The sequence below is a fragment of the Clytia hemisphaerica genome, unplaced genomic scaffold (assembly GCF_902728285.1).
Source record: "Clytia hemisphaerica strain Z4C2 unplaced genomic scaffold, Clytia hemisphaerica genome assembly, whole genome shotgun sequence".
In the NCBI taxonomy this organism is placed as follows: Eukaryota; Metazoa; Cnidaria; class Hydrozoa; order Leptothecata; family Clytiidae; genus Clytia; species Clytia hemisphaerica.
The window spans coordinates 2004635-2017039 of NW_027103595.1; the positions used below are offsets into that span (position 1 = coordinate 2004635).

Sequence of the window (12405 nt, forward strand, 5' to 3'; positions counted from 1 at the left end):
TTTAAGATTCGATAGATTGACACCAGTAATAATCTTTTCATACTTTCTCTTTCGATTTCTTTTTCTACCAATCGTGTAAACGATATTTCTCCTGGCAAGATTTCGTTCTAAAGCTTCTTGAAAGAGTTCATTGGATGTACTAGTTTTTGAAGATTCTGCGTCATATTTGCATTTGATTTTCGATATAGCGCAATACTGTCCATCAGTTTTAAACAAGTTATTTGAAAACCAAGAATTTAGCTCATCCATAGTGCACTCAGGGGCGTATCTAGGATTTTTAGGATACCCTGCAAAAAAGATTCAGCTATATATAGTGATTCAGCTATATATAGTGTCTAAGGAGGGCCCACCGTGGTTGGGCCCGACGGGCCAGAAAATTTTTGAATTTCGACCCTCTAGATTGGCTAAAACAGCCACCTTTTTATGCCCAATGTACCATGAACCAGAGATAAAGAATTAAAATTCATTTCATTTAAACACAAAATGAAGCTGGTAAAACTAAGATAGTTTTTTGGGTTAAATTGTTTTAAGAACCAAAAAAAGAGTGGCCTCTAAAATATGGAATAAATGAAGGAAAGAGAAAGGAGGTGTAAAAAAAATAAATAACTATCATGAATTTTTTAAAGAACTTTTTGAACTTTATATACAGAAAAAAGTGAAAAATGATAGCAAAATAATACAATAGCACACAAAATATTATAAATTATACAAAAATCTTTATCTGATCGTGATGATAGCAATAACAATAATAATAATATTTACCAAACTGTCTAACATTTTTTATTATGATTTTGATTCTTATTGTGTCAAATTTATTTATCTTATTGCTGCCAAAAGGTGACTTAAATAATTTCAAGCAGATTAATAATAAAAGCCTTTTGCCATTTCAAATGAAAATTTAGAGAAAAAGAGCAAAACTATTTTATTCAGACTGGTCAAGAAAAGAGTATTTCATTAGAATAGAAAATTGATTAATGTGATGCATTAAAGTATCCAAAACTAGAATTTGTACTGAAGCTGAAATCTCTATAGTTGGTTCATCTTGAAATTGTAGTGTCTAGCCCCATTCTGGTGTCTCGTTTGGAACTGTTTGCCAAATCAAGCAGAGAATCCTGTACCAGGGGTAAAAAGCCCCCAATCCGAATTGAAAACAAACCATATGTCATCAGAAACTCATTTATTCATTATGTACATAATGCAGCATGTTTTATGTTTGGTATCAAAATTCAGTTGTTGTGTTATAAATTTTATACATTATGCATCCAAATTCATTTGCAATGGCAATTAAATATCAAAATCAAATCAAGATGTACTTTCCATTACATGACAAATATTGATATCCAGTTTACAGGGAAAATTTTCAATCCAAAAACTAAATGTTAGGTACACATCATCATTTTGATTGAATTATTCCATTCTGTTGTTTCCTTTAAGTTAAATATGGTTTCACTGATCTTATTAGCAGACTTTGTCAGTGTTTACAAAGATTTCGTACCAACCACGTGAAGGTGCAAAATAATCCATTGATCTAGGGGCTACTGGACAGTATGATGGCAGCGGCAACTAACCTGAAAGTATATAATGAAAAGGGAATTAGGATCTTTGCAAGCTACACCTACATATTTAACAAACACAAAACAACAAAATTTAAGTCAAACGACAACTGGATAACCAATGAAATTAATCTTATATAATAACCGGCTGACTGTGGGTAACCGCCAACCGCAATGCTTCATGACTGAGCCAATCTACTAAACTTATTGGATGGGTTTTTTTGGTTCTGAGAATAATACTTACAATTTAGGAAAAGTTCTGCACACGTGCAAGGCATCGAAGTGTATCCATCAAAGAATTGTTGCCCACAAGATGGAGAGAAATGGAACTGTACAGGCAATTTCCATTTGGAAGAGAACTAAAACAAAATAGAGAAATCATTTTTAAGATTTTTATGCAGTTTTTATGACCAGTACTTGACTGGCAGGTGCTGGCCCGCAAACTAAACATAGTCAAATACAATATGTTTGTGTACCTCAAAATAGTGTGCGAAAGACCCACACAGATCTTTTTCTCTCCCCAGAAAATTTTTTTAACCGGCCAAAACATATTAAAAACATTACATTAGGGTGTCAAGGTCAGAATCACAAAATTTTCAATGTTATTTTTTTTCTCTTATTTCAAAATAAAACTACAATAGGTTGGTTGTCCCTTTGCCTCTTAAATTGCCACATATTCATCTCCTGTCGTCAACCTTTTCTTAGCCAGAGTGATTGGCCAAACAAACAGTAAGTACGTACCCCGATTGATCAAATATCTTATAAATATTTCATGATTGGCCACTCACTCACCACTCACTCACCACACACAACAAGTTGTTTTGTTGATTACCAAAAATTATGACAAGTCATAGGCCATAGGCAGATAAGTAGAGAAAGAGAAGCAGTTTTTCCTGCACTTATGCTTATCAGATTATAATTGATAACATGCAGGCATGAAAAATAATAGAAAAAAATACCACATACCTTACAGACTTGACTTTCCTCGTTGCAATGGATTTCAGAAGATAACCATAAGAAGAAAAACAAACATTGAGATGACCTTGATGGCAGCCCTCAGATGACGAATTTGGAGAAGATCGAAAATGTGCAGGCTTCAAATTCTTCAGAATTTGCGACAAAATAGATAAAATCAGGACTGTCTATTCTGTTTTTTCTTCTCCAAGCATCTAAAGCCATTTGACGAGTCTTGACTTTTAACGTTTTGACACTAACAGCCATCAAATCCCGGGCAAACCCTGCATTTTGACCTCATCCAGGTCTTTCTGCAAAATTTTGCAGGGTGCAGGCCTGCAAAACGCTTTTGTACACAAAATTTAAAATACAGACTCGAATTCACGCTTCCTGTAACGCGACTTGATAAACAGTTTTCTTATATTTACCGCGGACTTTAAGTCAGTAAAATAAATCTAATGACACTAACGAATGATCCGGAAAAACAACTCCGGGTAGGCTAAAAACAAGCTGCGACAAAAAAGACTCCGGAGCATACCCTGCGAGTGCATGTTTTGCAGGGGTGTCGCACCGCCCCTGGCACTAAAAATTACATACATATGTTTTAAAGAGTATGTAAGAAAGACCTGAACTTTTTCAGCAAGTACTTTTTCTTTTTTATATAAGGTATTTGAATTTGAGGGAATATCAGAAGCTATATACTAACGTTTACTAAAAGTAGTAAATAATACTTTATTTCAAGTCCAGTAGTGTTAGCTACTAAAACAGTGAATAATCACAATACTGTATAAATAAATTCAAACATTTCAACAGGGCCCAAAGGACGAGGGGTAAGAAAAGGGTAAAAGGTAAAGAGAGCGTTTAAAATTCTACAAGAAGAGAATTAAACTAGACAAATAAAAGAAGGGTTTACGTAAGGGTTTGGACTATAATTTTGGTATTCTTTCTTTTCGAAAGAAAAAAAACAGAAAAATCTTCGTACTTTTGTCCCTGTTCTCTATATCTTATAACTTAAAAAAAAAAGAAATTAGCGACACTCTGTGATACTTCTAAACGTGATAGGACTATCAGGTGTCACTATCGAAAATTGGCTTTTGCTTTTCGCTCTAAATATATAATTAGTAAATGCTGCTAAAAATTTGTATTTTCATGGTTTTCTGAAAAAAAATCAGCGACACTCTATGATACTTCTAAACCTAATAGGACTATCAGGCGTCACTCGAATGTTGAAGATTATTATCAAATATTGGATTTTGCTTTTTGCTTTTAAACATATGTAGTAAACGCTGTTAAAAATTTGTATTTACATGGTTTTCTGAAAAGAAAATCAGCAACACTTTATGATACTTCTAAACCTGATAGGACTATCAGGCGTCACTCGAGTGTTGAAGATTATTATCAAATATTGGATTTTGCTTTTTGCTTTTAAACATATGTAGTAAACGCTGTTAAAAATTTGTATTTTCTGAAAAAAAATCAGCGACACTCTATGATACTTCTAAACCTAATAGGACTATCAGGCGTCACTCGAGTGTTGAAGATTATTATCAAATATTGGATTTTGCTTTTGCTTTTAAACATATGTAGTAAACGCTGTTAAAAATTTGTATTTACATGGTTTTCTGAAAAGAAAATCAGCAACACTTTATGATACTTCTAAACCTGATAGGACTATCAGGCGTCACTCGAGTGTTGAAGATTATTATCAAATATTGGATTTTGCTTTTTGCTTTTAAACATATGTAGTAAACGCTGTTAAAAATTTGTATTTTCTGAAAAAAAATCAGCGACACTCTATGATACTTCTAAACCTAATAGGACTATCAGGCGTCACTCGAGTGTTGAAGATTATTATCAAATATTGGATTTTGCTTTTTGCTTTTAAACATATGTAGTAAACGCTGTTAAAAATTTGTATTTACATAGTTTTCTGAAAAGAAAATCAGCAACACTCTATGATACTTGTAAACCTGATAGGACTATCAGGCGTCACTCGAGTGTTGAAGACTATTATCAAATATTGGATTTTGCTTTTTGCTTTTAAACATATGTAGTAAACGCTGTTAAAAATTTGTATTTTCATGGTTTTCTGAAAAAAAATCAGGAACACTCTATAATACTTCTAAACCTAATAGGAATATCAGGCGTCCCTGATAGGACTATCAGGCGTTACTCGAGTGTTGAAGATTATTATCAAAAATTGGATTTTGCTTTTTGCTTTTAAACATATGTAGTAAACGCAGTTAATGGTTTTCTGAAAAAAAATCAGCGACACTCTATGATACTTCTAAACCTGATAGGACTATCAGGCGTCACTCGAGTGTTGAAGATTATTATCAAAAATTGGATTTTGCTTTTTGCTTTTAAACATATGCAGTAAACGCTGTTAAAAATTTGTATCTTTATGATTTTTTGAAAAAAAATCAGCGACACTCTATGATACTTCTAAACCTGATAAGACTATCAGGCGTCACTCGAGTGTTGAAGATTATTATCAAAAATTGGATTTAGCTTTTTTGCTATTTAAAAAACATATAATTAGTAAATGCTGTTAAAAATTTGTACTTTCATGGTTAAAAAAAAATCAGCGACACTCTATGATACTTCTAAACCTGATAGGACTATCAGGCGTCACTCGAGCGTTGAAGATTATTATCAAAAATTGGATTTAGCTTTTTTGCTATTTAAAAAACATATAATTAGTAAAGGCTGTTAAAAATTTGTACTTTCATGGTTTAAAAAAAATCAGCGACACTCTATGATACTTCTAAACCTGATAGGACTATCAGGCGTCACTCGAGTGTTGAGGATTGTTATCAAAAATTGGATTTTGCTTTTTGCTTTTAAACATATAATTAGTGAACGCTGTTAAAAATTTGTACTTTCATGGTTTAAAAAAGAATCAGCGACACTCTATGATACTTCTAAACCTGATAGGACTATCAGGCGTCACTCGAGTGTTGAGGATTGTTATCAAAAATTGGATTTTGCTTTTTGCTTTTAAACATATAATTAGTAAACTCTGTTAAAAATTGTACTTTCATGGTTTAAAAAAAATCAGTGACACTCTATGATACTTCTAAACCTGATAGGACTATCAGGCGTCACTCGAGTTTTGAAGATTATCATTTAAATTTGGCTTTTTGCTTAAAACAAAATAGTAAGTGCTATCAAGATGAAATTTCATGTTTTATTTTTTTAAAGAAATCAGCAACTCTTTATTACCCTTACCCCTCATCCATATTTCAAATATTCTAAGATACCCAGAAAGATCTCACAAGGTCAGCTACCTATTACTTTTTAAATCTTACACTCCCTACATGACTACTCTATTTTTCCAAAACGACCTAAAGAAAACCAACACTTTGCAGTTATCTTCCAGTCTGCAGTTAACTTGCTGCACATATTACCTTTTTCTTACTCCTCCCTTTGAGTGATATTGGAAGCCTCTATCAATCCCTTAAAAAAGATTCAAATTATGAATACTATAAATTAAAATATTTTCAAAATAGAATGGATGATAAAATTGCTCTCGTCAAACTCTCATGTAATGTATGCGAATTTCAAATTATAATCACAGATCTTTTGTATAATACTTACTTTCTATAAATACTTACACAAAATAATCGAGAGAAACAATTCAACAAATTCAAGATTGTAATACGTTCATCAGTTCAAGAAACCTATGATTTTGAAGAAAAAAATTTTCTTAGCATGTTTAAATTGAAAGAGCACGAGAAAAATACTGCAAAATATCCAATTAGTACAGTAAACTTAGAATTTCAAGTATACTTTCTTGTTTGATACTAAATAATCTTTTGCCAGCAATTTAAGATACAAGATTGTTTTTATATGTATCAGTTTAAAATAGAATGACCTATCATTGTTCAGGCAAGGTCTGGATCTTCTTTTGAAGTTACTATTGGAGCTATGAGCTTAGTTCCTTAAGGCCCCAAAAGATATGGTTTAGGTGGTTTACTGTACTTTCCCTTGTAAAAAGTTCAGTTTTTATGTCCCCTTTGTGATGTAATTTTCCAAAAGATTCTTTCTTTTGGAAATCTCTATAGAGTGAAAATTTTACAGTTCTAAAGAAAAGATGTCCCAACCCTCAAAAGTTCAAAAGTTATCAAGTCCTGATTTAAATATCTTGAAAACTTAGTAACTAAAAGTGTTAATACAGACAAATGTCATGCAACAATTTTAAAACCTTTTTAGTTCCCTTGTGTAATTTTGTAATCTGAATGTAAAAAGTTGCATGATGGTTCATGTTAAAGATGAATTTCCACAGAAATAGAAAACATGCTTTAAAGGTAAACAAATGACTTGCTAGTGGGTTCCAAGTTTGCTGAGTTTCTTTCTCATTTTGAGTTTCAGAGTGGGGTTCATTGAGAAATTCCCAGGTAGTTTAGGTACATAAGGTTACTACATTATAAAATATTTCAATTTTAAAGACTGAACATGTTAGACTGAACAATGAACATTTGGTAGTTAGGGTATCATGTTGGATATTTAAAAACTCCACCATAAAAAAATGACAGGTTTATGCATAAGTATTAAAAGTGTACATTCATTTTTAACTACTATCATTGTTTTGATGCTGAAGTTTTTAATTATATTCAACATGACATCCTAGCTAGCAAATGGTCTATGAGCCGGGGGGGGGGTGGCACCCAAGGTAGATGACCTACTGTATGTACACCCCTTAAGGGTCCCTTTTCCAAGCTTGTCAGGTTGGGTCAAAATGAGCAAAGATGGGGAAAAGTGCACTACACTCTACAGGGTGTAGAATTTGAAAAATCATAGTATATTTTGCCTGAAAATTTACTCCAATTAAGCTAAATTTTCCCTGCACTGTAAGGGTCCGATATCAAAGGCCTAATTTTGGGCCGCACGTAAAGTCATTTTTTAATCGAGTGCCCGCTTAGGTCTATGAGGTTATATAATATGCACACTTACCAATGCTCACAGCTTTGAAAAAAATCTTCACAATCATCAGGTTGGGCAGGTTACGATTTGCAAGGTGATTTGTGTGTAGAACCTGAAGTGAAGAAACCAGCAAAGCTTGAATGGCAACTGTACTACAAGACATGCATTGAAAGTCGAATATTGCTATTGCGAAAGACACATCATTTCATACGAGCCCACTAAATGCAAAGTTCCAATATGATCAGAAACCCAACACTCAAACCACTGCGCTACTGATACAAGCCAGGAGAATTTCTCTGGTGGCTGCTATTTATTATTGTACAAACTACAGATTACAAACTACACTATATTAAGAGAAAATCACAAAAGAGTGTTTGTTTCGATCGAGCTCCAACTCTGACCCTAACTGATAATGACCCAATTCCCAGCCAATCTGAAACCCAACCACACCCATACCCAACCCTACTAGGTTGCCTGCATGTCCTGACACTATTCCTGCATGCAGGATCTGAAAATATATTTGCATTGTGTTATTTGCTTTTATGGAGAAGCCATCACCATAGACCTTTTCTCAAAGAGGCCACGCTGTTGAATAATTATGTGGTCCAGCAGAAAAACAATGATAAAACCATGCATAATTATTACAATATGCATGATACAGTAATTATGCATGCCTCTACCATTGTTTTTTTTGGCTGGACTACATAATTATTCAACAGGACGTCCTCTTTGAAAAAAGGTCTATTTTGACCATGAGGATTGGAATAGGTCTGATGTAAGTATTTTGGTAGCAAGTTTAAGAGAAATAGTTTATAGCCATCATAAATAAAGTATAATATCGTGAAGTTGGGTAACTTGCATCAGTGGAGGAAAACTTGTATAACCATCAAATGACTGACTAAATTAAAGTAGCAAAATTTTAAAACAAATCAACTAAGCAGCTCCGCTCGCAGCCCTTCTCTACCATATTTGTTTTGATTTAAGTAACTTTATATTTTAATGACCAGCCAGATTATTCATTTGAGGGTTATGCGTGTTAGCCTCCACTGATGCAAGTTACCCGATCTCACGGTATAATTTGGGGTTGAGGGGTAAACTGTTCATCTTTTCCCAGACAAAAAAAGCTTCTTTTTACTTGGCTTTGTCAATGCAGTACTGTGCCAAACATAGTATCACTTCACACACACACACACAACACTGACAACGAACAACATACTCACCTACCTTAATTCAAATTCGTAAATTCTTGACAAGAAATTTTGACGACCCTCGACATGGCCCGAGAATTCTCGGGCCTCTTCGGGCCATGTTTGGGCCGAGAGACCCTATCAATTCTTTTGGCCCGAACATGACCCGAGTCATTCGGGCCATCTCCGGGCCATGTTAAATGTTAAATTGATTCAGCATGTCCAGTCAAACAAAATAGTACAAATAAATAAGATTTGTCTATTTTGTTTATATCGCTCAAAAAAACTTTACGAGCTTCCCATGGACACGCTTCAGTTTAAAACCAGGACAAGTTTACTAGCAAATATTTCCACCCTAAGTATATTTTATAACTATGTTTTCATACCAAATAAGACATTTAATATTTATATGAATTTACAACATTCATATATTTAATATAATTAAGAGAAACCAAGTTTTTCTCAAAGAAAATGTTAAAAAAGTTCAGTCCTGAAATTACACGCCTGTTTAAATCATGTTTTCAAAAATTGGCCCGAGTGTGGCCCGAGTGCGGCCCGTGCGTGGCCCGAGTGCGGCCCGTGCGTGGCCCGCGTGTGGCCCGAACACGGCCCGAGAATTCTCGGGCCAGCTCGGGCCATACTCGGGCTTTACGCAAATTCCAATAAAAGTTTTGGCCCGAGAATTCTCGGGCCATGTCGAGGGTCGTGAAATTTTGCCATACCCCATACCCCAACAACCAACTGAACCAACAACCTAACTTACTTTCGTTACTCACACATTGACATATCAGGCAAACTTAAAACTTACCACTAGCACTACTTCTGTTTTACTATACAGAGTACGTACAGTCCAGACAGTAGTCTAAGTATACTTATTTCCCTGGCTGCCTTACTTTATATATTTTGGAATAAAAATTTCAGACATACCTTGTATGCTATGATTTCTTAATGATCACCACTGATAGCAGCAAGTCATCCTTATCAAACTTGTGTGTTTGTTTGTTGCCCATGTTCCTGATGTTCAATGTTAATGTTTACAGTTTGACAGTCGGTTCTTCTGTTCTTGTTTTGCCAGTCTGTTGGTAATTTTCTGAATTATTAATGTCGCTGTGAGCGGCTACCATATTGAGACCAGCCTGTTCGCGCGGTTTCGATGTTGGCACATGGACTCTAAGTTTTGTGACGCCATGTGTAGCATCAGATAGAGGTCCAGTGCCGTAAATATTTTTATATTATACACCCCGCCGCCCGCCGCCCGCCGCCCGCCGCCCGCCGCGTAGCAACAACCGGTGGGGTTTTCGCGTTGGCTGTCAGTGCTGCGTATTTTTTTTCCGTCAGCGGTCTAAACCCAACTTCAGCGGTCGAAACCCAGCTTAGCGGTCGAAGCCCAACCTAACGGTCGAAACCCATTTTACCGGTCGAAACCCATGTTGGAAATGGAAGGGGGATTTTTTAGCGGCCGAAACCCAACGCAGGTGAGTAAACTAACTCACAGTTGAATGATTCTTTTGTTTTGATGGCCCACGAGCGAAAGAAGTCAATCTCAAGCTTTTTCGTCGGGATTTATCTATAGGAATATTCTGACAAGGTGGTGATAATTAGACAACTCATATTTCATCAGTGTAAAGATTCTGGCCTGATTATCAAATTGTTTTTGTTTGACAAATCTATCAAAACTTGATAATAAAGCTTAATTTTCGATTTGCTAAATGAAAATCAACGTTTGTTATATTCTTATAAGAATACTTTTTTTTCTTAAAAGCTTATGCGCAAGTAAAAAAATCAAACTCAAACTCATGGTATCAACGCGAAAGTTTTTCAAGCAAATAAAAGAGAAAATTCTTGGGTTTCGACCGATAGGATATCTTGTTTCGTTCGTGGGCTATCAAAACAAAAGAATCATTCAACTGTGAGTTTGTTTACTCACCTGCGTTGGGTTTCGGCCGCTAAAAAATCCCCCTTCCATTTCCAACATGGGTTTCGACCGGTAAAATGGGTTTCGACCGTTAGGTTGGGCTTCGACCGCCAAGCTGGGTTTCGACCGCTGAAGTTGGGTTTAGACCGCTGACGGAAAAAAAATACGCGTCAGTGCTATTAATCCTCTAACCTCCAAGCAGCTCTTCGTGCTCCACTCATTCCACGCATGCGCTCTAAAGGGAATGGTTCTGCAAGAAGACCTGCGAAGGTTCTCGGGTTTTCTTTGATGGCCGACACTCTGAAATTTCAGAGTACTTTTCACGATTCAATCTGATTCAATCGTAGCCTGTACCAGACGACCACGGCTTTTTCCTCGACACCGTATCGTCTGTAACTTTTTACATTTATTCCCCCAGAGATTCGTGGGGGAATAAAAATCCTCGGCTTCAAGCCAAAGGACCGTAGCTTTTGACTGCAGCAAAAACTCTACCAATAAAATTTGTCACCGCGAAGGAGTGTTTTTGTAAACAAAGCTCAAAAACAGAGGCGGGAAGAGTAGGAACTGATGTTTTGCTACATTTCGAACGAAAACATTCGAAAATATGTGACTTTAGAAACATTCTAAAACGTACCAAGAGAGTTCGAAATGTTGCAGAATGTTGTGTTTTTATTTATTTTGTGCTTTGAACTTTGAAGAGTCACTCTTCAAAAAGTTTTTGGAATGACTAGTCGTCATTAGTTGTCTAGAATTTTCCAGAAATTAATAGATACGAATTTATAAAGGGAAAGAGCAGAAAGATGACTACAAGAAACTTTCTCTGGAGCACTTACTGCTTATGTTGGATTATTTTTGTTACATAAAGACTTTAATTTTGGTAAAATGGGCAAAGATTGACGAATGGTTTTATGAATTTGTCGAAGAATGGACAGTGGTGTGGTGAGACACACAAATTAATCAAACATATCTGTATGCTGGAATGATAGTGGTTGGATTTTTGTTAAAGATTGCTCCATGGATCATCCCTGCTTCGAACAAACTTGGAAGTACAGGAGTATATACTTAGGCTCCTTGTTTTTGTTACCAAAATAAAGCACTATTTTTTCATTTCGAAAGATTTGAGTAACATTGTTTTTAATCGCTTGTCAGATCGTTTCTATCGTGGACATTTCTATCTATTTCTATTCAGACAGTGGACATACAGAATGCATGGTAGTGTATTTCATAATGAGAAATGTTAACAAAGAGAATATATGTTACGTGGTTGGTGTGGTGGCAAGCACAATTCGAGAGGTCCACCAAATAATTTTGATGGAATCATGAGGAAATGTGGCTCTGATGGTCTACAGCTGGATTATTTTATTTATAATTTTTAACAGAATAATCCTCGAGATAGGAGACCTTTAAAAGATACCTTTTCTTTCCTTTTGTGGATTCTACCGGCGGTGACCACTATGAGTATAGAAATAATTGTTTGAAAGTTTCGAAATAATCAAAACATGTTTCAGCTTGATAAATGCGAAGTACAAATCCAGAAATCAAAGTAAATCTTATTTATATATTTTATACTTTTTTTACTCTTTTCAAGGGAATTTTGCATACCACAAAGTGGTAGGAATCTTTTTGTCGTTTTAGGTGCATAATTTTTTTTTTAATTCTTGTATTCCTCCGTTTTTATGTATGGTGGTAAGCTTTATATTTTCTATTTCAAAAAATTTGAGCAATTTATTTTCAATGCTTTTATTGAGAGTAGGGTTGTTACTTTATCTGCTTTTTACTTTTTGGGCAGTGAAATTTTATAAACAACACTCAATACATTTTTTGTTGTGTTTAATTTTTGTAACATTTTGTACAATCAACACAGCGACAC

At 34.9% G+C, this 12405-nt stretch overlaps 1 long non-coding RNA gene across 1 annotated transcript; it reads right to left on the minus strand.

Moving 5' to 3' along the window:
- Positions 1 to 522: 522 nt before the first annotated feature.
- On the minus strand, positions 523 to 9733 carry LOC136801679 (uncharacterized). The gene is made up of 5 exons (XR_010845894.1): positions 9548 to 9733; positions 7464 to 7545; positions 6125 to 6190; positions 1798 to 5966; positions 523 to 1568 (listed from the first exon to the last, which is right to left on the minus strand). It is a non-coding gene; the product is annotated as an uncharacterized lncRNA (long non-coding RNA).
- Between the last annotated feature and the right edge of the window lie 2672 nt (positions 9734 to 12405).